We start from the raw sequence: 19590 nt of genomic DNA, 5'->3' as shown, positions 1-19590 counted from the left end.
GAGAGGACACAACCCTGACTCACATCTTTCTCGATTTAAAACCATCCAGTTGTCCCTGGTTTCGTTTGCACTACTGCCTCTTAATCTATGTATAAAGTTTATATAAGAATTTGAACAATGATGTGTTCTGGAATTCCTACTCTTCTCAAGGTTATCTGTAATTTGTTATTATCCACACAGTCAAATACCTCGGCATAGTGAATGAAACACAATTAAACATCTTTCTATTATTCTTGGCTTTCAGCCAAAATCCACCTGACATAAGCAATGATATCCATTGGTAATAGCCTCTTCTGGATCAGCCTTGAACCTCTGGCAACTCCTGCTCAATGTACTGATGCAACTGTTGTTGGATGATCTTCAACAACATTTTATTTGCATATGATGTCAATGATATTTTTCTATAGTTTGAGCATTCTGTTAGCTTACCTTTCTTTGGAAAGGGTACAAATATGGTTCTTCCAACCCATTGGCCAAGTGGCTGTCTTCCAAATTCCCTGGCATATAGATGAATAAGTATGCCCAGTCTTGCTCCATAAGCTGGTTGAAATATTTCAATTGGTATTCATTCCTTTGATTCTTGGAGCCTTGTTTTTGGCTATGCCAGTGTAGTTTTAACTTTTTCCTTCAGCATCATCGGCTCTTGATCATATGCTACTTCCTGAAATGGCGGAATGCTGTTCTTTTTGGTACATTGACCGTGTATTCTTTTCCTCTTCTTTTGATGCTTCCTATATCATTCAATATTTTTTCCCATAGAATCTTTTAAGAATGTAGCTCTAGGCTTGAATTTTTTCTTGAGTTCTTTCATTTTTAGATATGCTGAGCATGATCTTCCTGTTTGGTTGTCTAACTCTAGGTTTCTGCACATTTCAATGTAAAATATTAGAAAATATTTTATTGAAAATATTTGGGCAAAGAAATCTTGGATGCACCTACAGATCTATATTCACAGGGTTGTTGATTAGAATGTGTGTTGCTGTGATCTGAAAGGCCAGCATTTCAAAACCTCCAGCTGCTCTGAGTTAGAAAGATGGGGCTTTTGACTCCTGTAAAGAGTTTCAGTCTTGGAAATCACAGGGGCAGTTCTACCCTCCTTTACAGGTTCACTGTGAGTTGGTATCAGCTCGATGGCAGGGAGTTCGGTCATTTTTTTAGAATCCTGGAGGCAAAGAAGAGAACTTTGGAAGGTTTGTTAGTGGATATGTTACTTTGAGCTAAGCCTTAAGGAACAAGCATAATAAAATCAAGTGGAGTATGATGAAACTACATTACCTGCCAAACAATCAGTGCCTTGGGGGGATTCTGAAGTGTGTGATGCAGAGAGACATGGAGGTGATATTTGAATGACAGGAGAAAACCAGATTTCTGATGACCTTGAAAGCTTTGAAAATTAGTTTTCACTGTTTAATTTATATCGCTTCACATATTCTATAAGTGATTTTTATCTTGGTTGCTTTGGATAGCAAAATAACATGCTATAGTTATTAATATTATAAAAATGTTATAAAAATTTTGACTTTGATCCGATCACTTACCAAGGAAATCCCTTATTTCATTAAATGCGATGCAGTAGTGCATCAATTTATTATATAATATCTAGGTCTAAAAGAATGTTGTTGAATTCAAATCAATTTAAGTTTTAAGACCTATTTGCATAAGGTGTTGTGTATGCCATTTGCTTTTCTGGAATTAAGAGATGTAATATTACTTGTGTCCATTCCATTATCTTTCAAGGTTCAGGTATGTTGGCCTGACTGAAGTACATCAAAATAACTCTTTTTAAATTAAAAAATATTATTTTAAATAATTTTGTTGTTCTTTTAACAATCTTTACAGCTCGTATGACAATCCATACACCCATTATGTCAAGCACATTTGTACATGTGTTGCCATCATTATTTGTAAAACATTTTCTTTCTACTTAAACCTTTGGTATCAGCTCCTCATTTTTTTCCTCCCTCACCCACCCTCCCACTTCATAAACTTTTGAAAAATTATACATTTTTTATTATTTTCATGCCTTATACTGTCTGGTATCTCCCTTCATCCATGTTTCTGTTGTTTGTCACCCTGGGTGTGTGTCGATCATTGAGATCTGTTTGCCCTTTCTACCCCACCTTCCCTCTACCCTCATGGTATTGCTACTCCCATTATTGTTCCTGAGGGGTTTATCTGTCCTGGATTATGAGTTTTGAGAGCTCTTATCTGTACCAGTGTACATGCTCTGGTCTAGCCAGATTTGTAAGGTAGAACTGGGGCCATGATAATGGGGGCCGCCGGGGGAGGAAGCATTAAGGAACTGAGGAATGTTGTGTGTTTTGTCGGTGTACCCTGACTGGCTTGCCCTTTCCTAATAACACTTCTGTGAGAGGATGTCCAATTGTCTACAGATGGCCTTTGGGTTCCCCACCCACCTTGTTCACATCAATATGATTGTTTGTTTTGGCTCTTCTGATGCCTGATACCGGTTCTTGTTGACACAGCTGGATCACACAGGCTGGTGTACTTCTTCCATGTGGGCTTTGTTTCTTCCAAGCTAGATGGCCACTTGTTTATCTTCAAGCCTTTAAGACCTCAGACACTTTATCTTTTAATAGCTGGGCACCATCAGCTTTCTTCACATTTGCTTATGTACCCATTTTGTCTTCAGAGATCCTACCAGGAGGGCAAGCATCACAGAATGCCATGGTTATTCAAACAAAGTGTTCTTGTGTTGAGGGAGGACTGAGTAGCGGCCCAATGTCCATCTGCTACCTTAATACTTAACATATAAATATATGTACATAGATCTATGTCCCTATTGTTATATATACATATTAATAACTCTTAAAATGTATCAAGTAAAATTTCCATTGCACAACACTTTAAACAAGCTTAGTTCAACATATTTATCAACTACTCCTGGAAGACTTGCTGACATTGAAAACTGTTTACCCATCATTTGTTTTAACTGTCGTAATTCATGAAACTACACATGCATTCACTATTTTAAAATATTCATTAACTCTAAAAAATGCTGATATGCATTCTCAAGATTTCTCTCTCTGGGTTAAAGAAGAGCTATGGAATCCAAGGGATTTCAAAGGCATATCTTAGAACTAAAATCTTAAAATGAAAAGTAAGTGCAAGTTATTCACCTAGCTCCTAGCAGAGAAGCACATTATTTATTTATTTAGAGCAGTGGTTCTCAACCTTCCTAATGCCACAACCCTTTAATATAGTTCCTCATGTTGTGGTGATCTCCCAACCATAAAATTATCATTGCTACTTCATAACTGTAACTTTGCTAGTTATGAATCTGGCAACCCCTGTGAAAGAGTCATTCGACCCTCAAAAGGGTTGTGACCCACAAGTTGAGAACCACTGATTTAGAAGGAATTACTATGTTATGTAATTAAATAAAATAGATATTACATTTTACTGAAAACAAATGTATATGGTTGATATACGTATGTTTAAAAGGAGAATTGTTAGTCTGGGTAGACTAGAGAAAAAAATTCTGGATAGACTAGAGAAACAAATTCATAGACACTCATATTTGTATAAGAAAGAGCTTTATATGAAGAGTAATTGTACATTAAGAAAACATATGAGCCCAATCTAGATCAAGTCCATAAGTACAGTGTTAGCCCATATGTCCAATATCTATCTATAAATTCCTCTTCAGACTCATGAAACACATACAATGATGCTGAATGCAGGAAGATCACAAGCCAGTGGGTGCGAAGTCTTGTGGATCAATTGCGGGTAGAGGCATCTCAGTGCTGGCAGGGGTCTTCATGTTCCTTCATCTCAGGACACTAGGTTAGTTACATGTGTCTTGTCAGCTGCAATGTCTCCCAGGGAGTGAGCCAAGAGAGGAAGCATCTCCTGCCTCCATGGAGGAAAACAGGAGTTCCCAGAATCCTCAGGAGAAGGCCATGCCCACACAGAGGCCTTGTTGGCTATGATCTGATTGACAGGCTAGACTCCACCCCTTCACTCTGAATCCTCAAATTGACTCCAGTTTTTATGACTATCATAAGAATTATATTGAACTTGGAATGTATTTTTCCCCTCCTTTGTTAAAAGTAAGGCAAATACTAATGTCTGCTTCTCTGTTTAGTAAATACATTATGCATCAGATATTTAAAATATGTTCTCTATTTCAGCTTCTCTTTTAAAGGAAATTGGATCAGATAAATGACTCTTAGTTCAAGTACCCAGTTCTAGCTTGCTTTCTCAATAGACAATGTGTTCTCTAGGTCCCACAATGATCTATTTTATTCAGCTTTGTGCTGCAGTATTTCTATTTTAATTGTTACATTAGGCTGGTAATTTAATTCTGTGGAAGTGGATACTGCTTGATATTTTCTTTTCTTTTTGTTCATTGTCCTGTTACTAACAGAACAGTTGAGTAATCATTAAGTATCTCATGAAATGTGTTGGAGTGATTATAAGCTAATGTTCTTTTAGCAAGCACATCTCCTATTTATAGAAACACACACACATTACTTATTGCGATTTCTTCTACATACCTTATTTCAGTAAAATTATTCTGCGAACAAGTTACATATTTTATCTGTGCTACAGTGAAGTGATAGAAAGTTGATTGATGATTATTGATAGTCAAGTCATGAAAATATTATCTAACATTCCCTTAGATGCCATTTAGTTTTGAAACAAATCTTGACCTGTATTTGAGTAAAGAAGTGAAGTGGAAGGATGGGGAAAAATCCTCATTTATTTATATTTGCAATGTTTTCATAAACTACATTTGAGGTCAAAATAAATATCATTACATATGTTATGGTTTAATATTCCAGAAGTGTAAGTTCTAAGAACTGTATATAGACTAGCAAGTGTCACATCCACATATTGTGTTGTATTAATTTCAATATATGCAGAATGAATCATTTGGATAAAACATAATTATCATGCATATGTATCATTTAATGAACACTTACTATGTGCTAAGAATATGGTGGTGTTTTTATTGCGAGATGCTGTTGAGTCAGTTCTGTGTGCATAACAGAATGAAATACCACCTGGTCCTACACCATTCTCATAATTGTGTTTGAGCCCATTGTTGCAGGCCTGTGTCAACCCATCTTTACAAGGATTCTCTTTTTCGCTGCCATTTACTTTACCAAGAATGATGTGTTTTTCCAGAGACTGGTCTTTCCTGACATCATGTCAAAAGTATAGGTGTTGTGTCAGTTTTTTTTTTTTTCACTATGTTTGTCCTCAAATTATTCCTGTGAAGATAGGACTTCCTCTTTCGTACTCTTGAACCAGATGAGCATATTACTACAGAGGAAGGTTTTTGTTTTGTTTTGAATTTTACCAACTCTATGCAGCTAGTAAGTGATGGGCCAGATTTGAACTTGGGGAGTAGGATTACAGAATAAGTACATTCAATTTACACTCTATGCATTGGTAGTGATTGGTTAGACCAAAATATTCTTCTTCTTTTCAATCCTCATAGTTGAAGGTTTGGGTAAAATAAATTCACGTTTATGCCTTAAAATTCTTTAAGTGTCATTCAGTTTTTCTTCCATTGTACATTTTACCATCATAAGGAATGAATAAAAGATTGAAGTTTACTAAGGTTTTATTTTTCTTGTGTCCACAATTAGCACTCAGGGAAGCAGCAGGCAAAAAATCAACGGATGTGTAACATTGGGCAATTCTGCTTCCGATGACCTCTTTAAAGAGGTCAAGAGCAAAGACACCACTGTGAGGAGATACAGTGCACCTTGCCCAAGCCCCATGCACATGTGAAAACTGGGCAATGAACAAGGAAGGCGGAAGAAGAATCCATACATTTAAATTATGGTATTGGTGAAGAATACTCCATGGATTGTCAAATCTGTCTTGGAAGAAGTACGGAATGTTATTTTAGTAGCAAAGATGGCAAGACTTTGTCTCTCATATTCTGAACATGTTATCTCAAAAGATCAGTCATTGGAGAAAGGCTTCATGTTTGGTAAAATGATGGATCAGCAAAAATGGGGAAGATCCTTAATGAGGTGGGTTGACACAGTGGCTGTAACAATGGACTCATCTGTAGAAACATTTGTGTGATTGCATAGGACAGGGCAGTGATATGTGCAGTTGTACAGAGGTACACTATGAGTTGAAACTAACTCATCAACTCAACAATACCTAACAACCAGAAGAAGGTTCATTACGTGGCATCTATTCTTACTGGAGAAGATCACAAATATAGGACATTTGATTCAATGTATATTCAGACTAGTAGCTATTTTGGATATTTAACTTTAAAGATAAAATATAAATACTCCTATGCCCCAGTTTTTCTTTGCACCTTGATCCTAAATATGATAGTTGTTAGAAGAGTAATTCATGGATGGTTTGGTTTTATAGGCTCTGGAAAATGTATCTTTAATTTAATATTATGTGCCCTTTAATTCTAAAAAAACAATCACATATGACCATGAGTAGTTTCCATTTGGAAATCTGATACAATGTGAAAACTAGAATGTATGCCTGCTTTGGAAATAGTTGCAAAAACTGGTAAATTATTCAATTAAATAAATATTAATTTAAAATTAAGCATATCAGCTGTGATGTAATCTGGAGAATTCTAGGGAAAACTTAGTGGAATTAGATAGATTTTAAAGAATAAAATAATTAAAAATTTAAGGCTGCATTTGACGTATGTAAATCCATTCTTTTGACACATGTCTGGACTAGGTTGTAATGATATCTTGATTTTAAGTTCAGAGTATATAATTCAAAATTATTTTTTGAAAATTTACATAGGTTTATCTTTAAAAGAGTGAAATACATAAATTTACAGTACTTTAAAATTACTTTAAAAGAAGCCTCTGAAAAATGGGAAGACATCATGGAAATCCTGAAATTTGTGAACATTGGAATCTTAAACCATTCTATGTTGTTATTTTCAGTAAAAACTCCAAAGAAAAAAAACCTATGATATGAATAAGTCAATGGGTTCTTTAGGGAGCCCTGCTGACAAAGTGAATTAAGTGTTGGGCTGCTAACCGAAAGAGCTGCAGTTTGAGCTTATCAGCACTTCAGAAAGAAAGAGGAGGCCGTTTGATTTCAGAATATTTTTTACCTTTCTAAATTCTATCAGGAAGTTCTATAGGTCACTATGAGTCAGAATTCACTACACAGTCGTGGGATTGGTTTGCTTATGGATTGTTCAAAAAGTAAAAGAAAAGGCACTTACTATGATTTGTACATTAAAGTATTCCTAGTAGCCTTAACTCATGCATTCTTTTAGTCCATGTTTTGGGAAGACTATCATGCACAATTGCCACAAATGGACATTATGTTGTTACGCCTTTAATTATGTGTTTACCCATCTATGTAAATGCATTACAGGAATAATCAAAGGCATATTGAACTCAAGTATCACATTAACTAACAAACTCATTGTCCACAGCTAAGAGTAATTATTAATTGGGAGTCTGAAATAATAATGCTCCTTGTTAACAATTAAGTTAGCCATATTCTCCAATCAGAACATTCATAATTTAAAAGTTAGCTTGCGGTTCTCTAGAGCATTTACTGAAGCTATGATCTAGGCTGGGTCTTTTTGTCTTCACCGGGCATTTGCTTTTTAAATATCATAGCATGTACAGCAGGGAGTGCTTACTAGGGTAATATATGGAGAAAGTAATAGATGATTACAGGACTAATGACTAAAAATAATTAAAATGACATTACTAAGTTCTGTCTTTTCAGGGAGAGAACTCCAATTAAGCTACATCTCTTTTCCATTATCATTCTACTGCCAATTAAAGTCTGATCTATTTTGTCAGTTTCATACAGATGAAGCTTTTAGTCTTTAATATACTAAAGAATTTACATTTCGGCAGGATTATAAAGGGGTCTGTCATTTGGCTGTTATAAGCCCATAAAGGACTCCACTCAGACCTCCCTTTTCCCATTTCACAACTTCACTTGTCACCAAAGATATTTGAAAAATGTGTTTTATTGTCTTCAGTAATGCAATGCTTGTTAACGATTAACATGTACATTTTCTCAGAAAGTCATTATGTAAGAAAGAAAACTCAGAGTACTTAAACAGAGGGTACATAGCATACCAGCAAGATATCTAATTCTCATTCCCTTTACACACAGCCCAAGTTTGTTTGGCTAAATCATAGGGCCAAATTGTCTTCAGTCTATAGAAGTTCTGTAAGGCAATGGCAACTAGAGGAATAGATTTATCTTATTAGAGGCTAAGTTTTCTTTTTTATGTCTTTACCTGCAAAATCACAACAACTTGTGAAAATATGGATAGGAGGAAAAAATGAGGAGAAAATATTCTTTTAGAGTTGAATGTAGCTTGAAGCTCCTTGATTACAGAAAAACAAATATAGAGACTAGGATAGCATGTTGGAAAGATGTGTTCTGGTCCTGGATTGTATTGGCTTTGGATCTCTATCTTATTGTGATAGTTACATTTTTTATCCACTTGATTAAGTCAGGATTCTCAGTGGTTTGGCAGCTGGGGTCTAGTAATTCCCCATGATGTGAATAACACAATGCGTTCAATCCATAATGGGATCTGCTATGAGTAGTCAAACAAATGTAAGATTAGAGAGGGGTGCAACACCTTATTCAGGTCATATCCCTGATGCAGTTGAAAGGAAGTTTCCTTTGGGATATTATCTATTAGCTGTATAAGTGGACACTGTAGGGATTTTTTTGCTTAGTCTGGATCCTGCATTTGTATTATCTATCTATCTATCTGAATCAATAGCTCACCATATTTCCTGTTGACCCCGTAAAACATTAATGGCTTTCCATCTGACCTTCTGTGCATGAATTTTTACTGAGTGTTCCCAGGGAAACGCCCTTACCACCCATTTCCCCTAGATTTATAACTATACTTAACTCATACTGCATCACAAAAGGTGAAGTTCAAATGGTGAACCAGGAAGAGGTGTGCTATTGTTGTTGCTGTTAGGTGTCATTGAGTTGGTTCTGACCTATAGTGACCTTATGCACAACTGAACTAAATATTGCCCTCATAATTGTTCCTATGCTTGAGCCCATTGTTGCATCCACAGTGTCAATCCATCTCGTTGGGGACCTTCCTCTTTTCTGCTGCACCTCTACCAAACGTTATGTCCTTCTCAAGAACTGGTCTCTCCTGACAACATGTCCAAGGTATAGGTGTCCAAGGACCATGGTATACTCCTAAATCATTTATATAGTTTTCTAAAATATGTACAAACATAAACCTGAAGAATAAGTAGTGGGGTGGCTATTAAGGGTTTCAGAATAATGGTGCAAGGGTGTTAAGTTTGGGTCTGTCTGAGTTGGTTGATACGGTCCCACTAAGCACCTATTCTTCATGCAGTGTTTTCTCTTGTGAGATTAGCTGAATGGTTTAATTGGTGGTTTGTGGAAGCATGGATTGTGAGATGACCTAACATAAGTTGGATGACCAGACAGACCTACCTCAGAGTCCTATAGAAGACGTTTTCCAATAGAAATTGGCATTTAAAAATGGATTTGTCAAGATAGAGCCATAGATCCACACATGGAGTATCCTGAAGATACACTTTTTACTACCCCAATGCGAAACAAATTTGTGAAGGGAGCCCCAGCATCTCAGAAGACTGCTGTGGATGCTGTTTTACTTAAGTCAGGTTTGACAGTGGGAACTGCTCTAATTGAATTACGACCCCTAAGTACAATGGGCCTGATTAGGCACCAAGGTGGCAGGGGCCAGGTGGCAGCACTTAACTGACAGAGACAAGATGGGGAGTGGTTACCTTAATGAAAGCAAAATCAATGTAGTAATGAAAAATAGCCTGACTCTTATGGACTTAATGTGTTGGCTATTTAGTCAGGGTGTCCCTAGGAGTGAAATAGATGGGAAACCTACTAAATATTTATTTAATCTGTAAAAGCAGAATTCTGGTCAGGTGAATGGCAGTCTAACTAAAATCACCAGAATAGAGAGTAGCCACCCCTCAATCAATTCCCAAACTTGAGCTCCTTTACAAATGCACAACCTCTTTAATGTGGGGGAAGCTGGCTCCCTATGAGGAGAAGCCAACCATACCAACATTATTTTGCAAATTTAGTTTTTTTTTCCAGCCTTAGCTAAAGGAACCCATGACCTTGTACAAGAACTAAAGTTCATCAGGGAAAAGGAAATAAGTAGAATTTTAGGCAATTACTAGATAGATTTTCATTGACACTAATTTTAGGAGACCCAAAACATTTGGAAGGACAGCCACTCAGAATGGGAACATAAGGAGGTCAAGTTATTATTAATGGAGTTCAGGCTCAAGTTCATATCCAAGTGGGTCTGTAAATACATCCTATAGTTATTTCCACAGTTACAGGATGCATAATTGGAACAGATACACTCAGAAACTTGCAGAACCCATATGTTTTCTCCCTGATATGTGGGATAAAAGATATTATGGTATAGTATTAGGAGATGGTGGGGGGAGAAACAGGGAATTAATCACAAGGATCAAACTAGAACTCCCTCTCAGGGGGACGAATAGCAGAAAAGTGGGTGAGGGGCAACAGAGGATGATGTAAGATATGAAAATAATAATCTATAACTTATCAAGGGGTTATAAGGAAGGGTAGGCGGGGGAGGGAGGGGTAAGAAATGGGGAGCTGATATCAGGGGCTCAATTGGGAAGAGAATGCTTTGAAAATGATGATGGCGGCATATGTGCAAATGTGTTTGATACACTGGATGAATGTATGGATTGTGATAAGAGATGTAAGAGCCCCCAATAAAAGTACTAAAAAAAATTCAAAGTGAGTGCCATTGGAACTGCCTCTGCCTAACAAAATAGTAAACGAAACACTTAAAGGTTTGTAGAGATTAGTGCCATCATCAAGGACTTGAATGAGGCAATGGCATATCCCTATTTAACATGCCTGTTTGGCAATATGCAAAAGAGGAATAGATCTTAAAGAATGATCATGAATTATATACATAATCAAGTGTTGATTCCCATTTCAGTAGCTGTTCCAAATGTGGTTTCATTGCTCGGGCAAATTACTACTTCTCCTGTTACTGGGTACGCAGCTCTTGATTCGGCCAATGCCCTTTTTTCAGTTCCAGCTCTGCGGGACCACAAGAAGCAGTGAGGTTTCTTCTGGCAAGACCAACAATGCACTTTGGTCTTTTTCTCTCAGGGTTAGATCAACTTTACAGCACTACATCATAATTTACTCTGTAGGGAACTCGACCACTTTCTCTCATACAAAATATCACACTAGTCCATTATATTAGTATCATTATACTGATTGCAACTAGAAAGGAAAATGCACAAATGACTCTAGACTTATTGGTGAAACATCTATGTTTATGATTGTGGGAAATTAACCTGACAAAAATTCAGGTGCCTTCCACCTCCATGAATTTTTTAGGAGTTCAGTGGTATGGGGCATGGGAGATCTTCCTACTAAAGCAAAGGATAAGTTATTGCCCCTATTGGTGTATAAAAGGGAAGATTGCTAGGATTTTGAAGCAAAACACTGAGATTCAATGAAGAAGGTATATGGGCTCAGTAATATATGCCTTCCACTCTCCAAGCCCACTGGGCTATTGCCGCTGCTGCTGAGTGTCCAATATGCCAGGAGCAGAAACCACCACTGAGTCCAAGGCATGGTACCATTTTTTGTGGAGACTATTTGGCAACTTGGTAACAGGTCGATTAGGTTGGGGCACTCCCATCATGGAAAAGATAGAATTTTGTTCTTACTAGAATAGACACTCTGGAGATGGATTTGCCTTCCCTGCACACAATACTTTTTACAAAATTACCAGTCATGGGCGTGCAGAATGCCTTACCCACTGGCATGGAATTCTGCACAGCATCACATCCGAAAAGTCACTTCTGAGCAAATGAAGAGCAATAATCAGCCTATGCTCTTGGAATTCCATGTTCCCTAATATCTTACCATGTTCTTACATGGCTTTACCATGTTCCCTAATGCCCTGAAACAACTGATTTCATAGAATGATGGATTAGCTTTCTACATAAACAATTTCAGCACTGGAGGCTGCAGCAGTACCTTGGATGGTCAGGGCAATGTTCCTCAGGAGGCTGTATATGTTCTAAAACAGTGTCCAATATAGGGTGCCAAATTTCCAATAGCCATCACTGAAGGACCCAGGAACCAAGGGCTGGAAATGAGATGGGAATCACTCACTATTACTCCTAAAGGCCCATTCAAAGTATCTTTTTTTTTTTTTTTGCTTTCTGTTCTCCAAATACTATGCTTTTCAGGTCAAGAGGTCTTAATTGCAAAGGTAGGTGTATTCCCACTTGGAAATACAAACCTGCTTCCATTAAATGATAGTTAATAATGTTTCCTGGCCACTTCAGGCTCTTCATATTTCTGGATCAATAGTCAAAGAAAGGTGTTATCTTATTGCGTAGTGTGATCTTGATTAGCAAGGAGATATAAGATTGATGCTACATAATGGAAATAACTGTACAAAGGCATTTGGCTATGTGTATCATAACCAATTCTGACTAGCATTGAGAAGGATAGGGATTTCAGAACACTGCATTGTACTCATATGGAATATGCACATGCTGAAGTCCCTTGAACATACGAGAATACTATGTGGTTTAAAATCAGGACTTGTATGCAAAAGTTTGTATCTGTTTACTATACTTATTCAGTATCTATGCTAGACAATGTTTTTCAGAAGTTAGACTATATGAAGAAGGTGCCATCTCCTTAGTCACAAACTTTGACATGTAGATGATGCAACTTTTTTGCTAAAACTGAGGAGGACTTGATGCACTTCCTGGTAAAGATCAAGGCCTGTATGTATTACAACTTAATGTAAAGCATATAAAAATCCTTATAACCAGACCACAGATAATATTCTGATAAATAAAGAGTGGGGTGGGTGTGGAAGGATTTCATCTTGTTTGGATCCCCAACCACCCACAGGAAAATAGAAGTTAAGAAATAAAGAAATGCATTGCATTGAGCAAATCTGAAGCACCAGGCCTCCTAAAAATGCTCAAGAATGTCACTTTGAAGGCTAATGTATGCCTGACCCAAGTCCTGGTATTATCAATCACCACAAATACATGTGAAAGTTGGACGCTGAATAAGGAAACAGAAGAATCAATTCATTTGAATTTTGATGCTGGTGAAGAATCCTGAATGTACCATAGATTACAAATGAACAAACAAATCTGTCTTGGAAGAAGTCTGAATGCTCCTTTGAAATGAGGATTGTGAGACTTCATCTCATTTACTTTGGGCATTTTTTCCAGAAAGACCAATCCCTGGATGCCTTCTTGATATAAAAGTGCTTCTTTTTTATAAAGCTCTTTCTTATACATATATGAGTGTCACTGTTCTTTTCTCCCCTCTCTAGATGATCCAGCCTAATGCAATTATCTATATCAATAACTTGATGAGAGAAAAAGATCAAGGAGCAAGAAGGAAGAGATGGGAATTATAATTTATCTTTAATTTTATCATGCTTTATTTTTTTCAAGAGATTTCCTAATGATTGGCTTGACATTTTTATATGAAGATCAGTATAAATGTCTTTCTAAAAAAACCCTCTACTTGCTCTTCTAAGAACAGGATGGGAAGTACTAAGAGACATGTGGATATGCAAATCACTTAAATCACATTCACTTAATAACTACAGAATAATAATAGCAACCACAACTTCAACACACAATAAATACGTGATAGCTGATGCATGGTGTGCTTAGTGCTTTCCAAACATGCCTTAAATTTTCACAAGGCCACTACACACTATTGTACTCATGTAAAAAGGGAGGAAATTGATACTTTGAGAAAAGAACTTACTTCAACAATGTCTCCTATTTAATAAGTATGTTAGGCTGGGTTCTCTGTAGAAGGAAAATTAGGGATATGCAACACACACGCATATATTTCCATAAAAATCAAGAGAAAGTTTTATCATGAAAATGGTTCACATAGTTGTAATAGTGGGCAAGTCCAGGCTTGGTCCTAGCCTGTGGGTCAGATGTTAATCTGAAGACATTTCCTGACTTGTGGGACGATGAATGAAAGTTCAGCAGAAAGACCACAGGCCAATCAGGCTGGTGGCAAAAACAGGTGACTCTTTGAGGTCAGCAGGTCAAGCTTGTGACTAGAGAGACAAATGAATCCCAGGTTGCCAGGTCAGATGAGAGACAGCTGATGGCTTCCATGCAGTAACTGTTTACAGGAGTAGAAAGCTTAATCATCCTCCTGTGCAGCCACTGGTGGTTTCGAACTGCTAGCCTTTCAGATCACAGCTCAACTTGTAAACACAATGGAATTAGGGTGCATCAATTCTATTATACATTCCATTAAAAAATAGTAGCATAAATTAAATGTCTGACTATATTGCCTGAATGTCAAAAATTAATCATTTTTTTTCTGTTAATAAAACAAAGATAAACATTTGACACAATGTATAAATCTTTTTAAACTGTGTCTATTTCCCCATTACTTAATTGTAAATATAATTGCAAAATATTTTAATATTTTTGTTGTTGCTGTTGTAATCTGCTGTCAAGGGAGATCTCACCAATAGTGACTCTATGCACAACAGAACTAAACAATATCTGGCCCTGGGTCATCCTCACCTTGTTCCTATGCATGACCTCATTGTTTTAGGCACTGTGTCAATCCATCTCATTGAGGGCCTTCCTCTTTTACACTGCCCCTCCACTTCCTTCTCCAGGGACTGATCTCTCCTGACCACATGTCCAAAGTCTGTAAGAAGTCTCACCAGCCTTGTCTCTAAGGGGAACTCTGGCTATACTTCTTCCAAGGCATATTTGTTTGTCCTTTTGACCATCCATGGTACTTTCAATATTCTAGTTCAGCACCACAATTCAAATGCATCAACTCTTCTTCAGTTGCCCGTATTCAATGTCTAATTTTCACATGTTTATGAGGCAATTGCAAATAAGGGCAGGCACCCCTAAGTCCTCAAAGTAACATCCTTGCTATTCAGTACTCTAAAGAAGTCTTGGCAGCAGAATTATCTAATGCAATGAGTCGTTTGATCTCTTGATTGCTGCATCCATGAGCATTGATTATGGATTCAAGCAAGATGAAACCCATGACAACTTCAATGTTTCTCCATTTATCATGATGTGACCTATTGGTCCAGTTGTGAGGATGTTGGTCTTCTTTACATTAAGTTGTAATCCATACTGGAGGCTGCAATCCTTGATCTTCATCAACAAGTGCTTCTAGTCCTCCTCACTTTCAATAAGCAAAGTTGTGCCATCTGCATATCGCAGGATGTTAATAAACCTTCCTCCAATCCCAATGGTACAGCACATTCTTCTTCATATAATCTAGTTTCTCTTATGTTTTGCTGAGAATACATATTGAATAAGCATGGTGAGAGGATAAAACACTGACATACTTTGTGACTTTAAACCATGAAGTATTATTTTGTTCTCTTCTCACAACTACCTACCTCTTGGTCCAAGTACATGTTATGCATGAGCACAATGAAGCATCCTGGAATTGCCATTCTCCTCAAGGCTTTTTATAGTTTGGTAAAGTCCACCCAGTTGAATGCCTTTGCATCATCAATGAAACACAAGTAAACATCTCTCTGGTATTCTCTGCTTTCAGCCAAGGTTTAGGTCTTGAGCAATGGTAGGCTTTGTGTTATGTCCTCTTCTGAATCTGGTATGAACCTCTGGCAGCTCCCTGTCAATGCACTGGTAAATTCTTTGTTAGATGATCTCTAGAAAATTTTACTTGCATGTAATATCAATGATACTGTTCTATAATTTAGCTTTTTGTTGGGTCACCTTTCTTTGGAATAGGTACAAATATGGATCTCTTCCAGTCGGTTGGCTTTTGACCCTGCTAGCATTTGAAATAGCAATGGCATAGCTTCTAGCATCACAGAACATGCAAACCACCACAGTATGACCAGCTAACATACTAGTGATGGTCTTACATTTTTTGGCATATCATAATTATTGTAAATGTTTAGCTAATTTGTAGACCGTTCCATTGCTGCAAACTGTCCTTTTATTCATTTATTTCAAACACAAAGTTTGTATTAATTCAAATATTGGAATAGTAAATGTTCCCTTGAGCTCATATTTTCTTATATACTCCTTTTTAATTGCTTCTTTATGCCTAAATTTTCTCAGAAGAATTGCTAAATTTACACAGTCCCTACCTCCTCTTCTCTTATTTATTCCAGAACTCAATATTATCATGTTTTTGCATTACAGTCACATAAAATGGCTTTTATAAATATAAAAATGACTTCCCTTTTGCAAATTAAATCATTATTACTTAATCATTATTTTGGCGAAGCTTCTCTTGACATAAGGGATTATTCTGTCCTACCTATGATGTGCAAGAAAGAATGGTATATGGGATGAACCAAAAGCAGTTTATTCTGATTGGAGTGTAATTGGAATGTGGGGTCAAGAAATAGGTGATAGAAAGTGGAAATACCTAATAGCTATGACTGAAGCTTCGGTCGGAGGGGGTGCCAGCCCCCCACCACTAATCACAGGTTCAATAGGCACAATTGTACGGTTGATATATATTATATTAAAGTCATCGAGAGCCTGAGAGATAGAAGTGAGAGAGAAATAACGGAGTCAGACACATTTCATGGTAGCAATGCTGGGAAGGAAGACAAGGGGAAAGGGAACAGAGGAGTGAGGACGGAGGAGGAGAGGGGTAGCCGACCAGAGGTCAAGGGAGGAGCCGAGAGAGCGAGCTCTTTATTAACCCCGGCCTATATACCCGAGGAGTGTGTACAAGCCCACTAATTAAAGGTAAAATCATGGGTCACAGGAAGGGGTTGCACTATGGGTTACACAATAATGAGAGGGGGATAATCTAGGGATATAACACAATAGAAAGAGGAGGGATTGGGGGTATACATGTGACAAGATGGGCGGATCCTAAATTCAGGATGGCAACTTAACTTTGAATGTCACCAGCCCGTTTGACCTGTTCTCTGGACCTCCATAGGAACCATTATCAGTAGGGTGTGAACCTCACCTATAGGAACCAAGCTGATGGTCTCAAGCCTTTAGGGGGTAGCCCACTGTCCTTAACAGCAGGGAGCAGGGAGTACCATAGTCTGGCGACTAACTGCCTCCAGGGAGGATGTCTGTAAGCATCTGACCTCTCCCCATGGCTTTGGGGGAGATAAAGCTGGGGAAAAGTCTCTTTATAATCCCGCAATTCCCCCTTTTGTTTTTATATATAAAATTCAAAAGAGTAACCTGGGCAACATGGTTATTTTCTATACATTAAAAGATGTCAAGGCAAAACTTAATGATCCAATCAATATAGCCAAAAATTCAGGCTTATAGCAAACATTTTGATTCCAGGTGCTGGGGATAAAGTTCCCCTGAGCACATCTGCTATTGGAGGAAGGTATGAGAGGGATTGGATGCCACGGAGGGAAGAAATTGAGCCAATAGAGTCTGCTTCTATAGGGAGATTGAATCAACCATGTGCTCACTTTAAGGCAGCACAACTTTAGGGGAGAAACTGTGGAAATGATAGATAACCGCAGGAAAATGTACTCAGACTATATCTTGAACTACCAGAGTGGCAGTCTTCCTGCCATGGAATACTAGTCTTCCAGATTCCCCCCGTACCAGTCAGGGGATAAGTCTGTTTCATTTTCCTCAGTGCTACTATCCCATATTTCCCCTTTCTGCATCACGTTTAAGATTTAATAGTGTCACGGAGGCAACATGGTCTCTCTTCATATCTCTTAGCTTCCTATAGAAGCGACACAAGACTGCGAGCATCAAAAATATGGTGAATAAACAACACAGTCAGACTAGAATTTAAGCTATGTGAAATACTTTTAACCCAAGCACATGGGATCCAGCCTCTTTCTATGCCAACCTCCATTTGTCTAAATACCTCAGCTAGTGGAATGCCTTAAATCCACCCTTGAATGTATAGAAAATATCCTTATTAAGCTGATCAATATCTAATGAAATGTTTCCCTTAAACCCTTGCAAATGTTTCCTAATCAAATCCCAATCATGCAATGTCTTATTCTAAAGATAATGGTTTATACAAAAATCAGTTACATTCCAATCGCATTATAGCATTAATTGACAAGTCCAAAATTTTGATCTTTCAGCAAAACAACAGTCTGCAGTAATAGTCCAATCACTAAAGGTGAAATAAGGTCTATTCTTTTTCATCATCTGTGTGATCAGGTTGAAAAGGATGAGTTTTTCTTTTTGAATTTCCTAAGCCACTACATCCTGGTTCTTCAGGACTCCGATTCTCTTTTTCTGAATCTTTAGTGGACAGACTGAAGAATTCTCCAATCCCTTTTTGCCATTATGGAGTTGGGTGCACATAAACTGGATTCCCCCCTGATACTTATTTTCAGCTTTCTGAGATGAAGACGATGTGATGTTACTGGAAGAGGTAGAGTTGCCCAGCACCTTGGTGGTGGTGGTGGTGGTGGGGCCCGAGATGCCATCACTTTTCGGTAGGTACCTGGGGCACTGTCTGCTTTAGTCAGCACCATGCTGCAGATGGAAAAAGTAAGCGTAAAGAAAAAAGCTGAGAGAGGGAACCCACTGACTCTCCAGAAGAGGATGTTTCACTGGACAAGGACCTGTATTACTCTTTCAATAAGAGATTCCTGCTTTTTAGAATCAAACTGCTGTGAGGGCTTCCGAGCCATCTCTTGGTTAGTCAAACCAACTGCAGTGAAACCAAGGCTAGGGTTTTGCAAGTTTGGCTAGGTCTGGTCTCCTGCTGTGAGGCTGGGTGATACCTGCAATTTCTTCCATTCAAAGATTCATTTGCTGGTTTAGGCAGAGACCTTGCCTGAGCTCTGTTAGGAGGGACTTGGATAAAGCTCCTTCCTCTATTCCCCGCCCCCCCCCCAAACCTTTGATAACAACAATCCTTTACTGTTGAATCTTGAGTGACAATGACTCACCCAATGAGTTCCCTTCCTGCAGCGTGGGCAAAGTTCAGGGTCTTTTCAACCCAATCTCGATGGCTGCAGCCTGCTCTCCTTACACTGTCTTTGAAGATGACCTGTCTTTCCGCAACTATAGCATTTTCTTTTTGGGTTGGTGTAATTTGCCAAGGCAGCTGCCATGAGGTTGACCTTGTATTCATCTGTCTCTACATTCCTGCATATCCTGAGATAATCTAGTAGTGGGCCCTGTTCCCTGTAGGGACACAAGACACAAGGCATTTTTACAGTGTTTATTAGAGAAATCATAAGATAGCGTATGCAGTAGTTCTCTTACTGCCTGGACATTTTTTTACACATTTTGAAATAGCATCTTCCCGTCGGGACACAAAGTTAGCATAGGATTCATCATTCTAATGTCTTATAGCGGTGTAACTTGGCTTTCTTTCTTCTGATGGAATTACCTTTTCCCAGAGACTTAGACAAACATCAAGTACCTGTCCTATTGTCTGTCCAGTAAACTGTACTTGAGACTCAAATGTGATATAATTCTCATCCCCTAGTAATTGATGAATTCCTATATTTATGCCCTCTTCTGCATTTTTGCGTGCTTGTGAAAGGGCTGGTTCCTTCCACAGCATTTGATATTATAAAGATTC

The 19590-nt window shown here is 37.9% G+C and overlaps 1 pseudogene; it reads right to left on the bottom strand.

The window, feature by feature from the left end:
• Positions 1-18180: 18180 nt before the first annotated feature.
• Positions 18181-18564, bottom strand: LOC101640529 (annotated as a pseudogene).
• Positions 18565-19590: the final 1026 nt, after the last annotated feature.

The sequence above is a fragment of the Echinops telfairi genome, unplaced genomic scaffold, assembly GCF_000313985.2.
Source record: "Echinops telfairi isolate 266 unplaced genomic scaffold, ASM31398v2 ScPeMD7_7469;HRSCAF=8507_1, whole genome shotgun sequence".
Taxonomy (NCBI): domain Eukaryota; kingdom Metazoa; phylum Chordata; class Mammalia; order Afrosoricida; family Tenrecidae; genus Echinops; species Echinops telfairi.
Note: the sequence above shows the minus strand (reverse complement) of the source record. Positions and strands in the feature narration are given on the sequence as shown.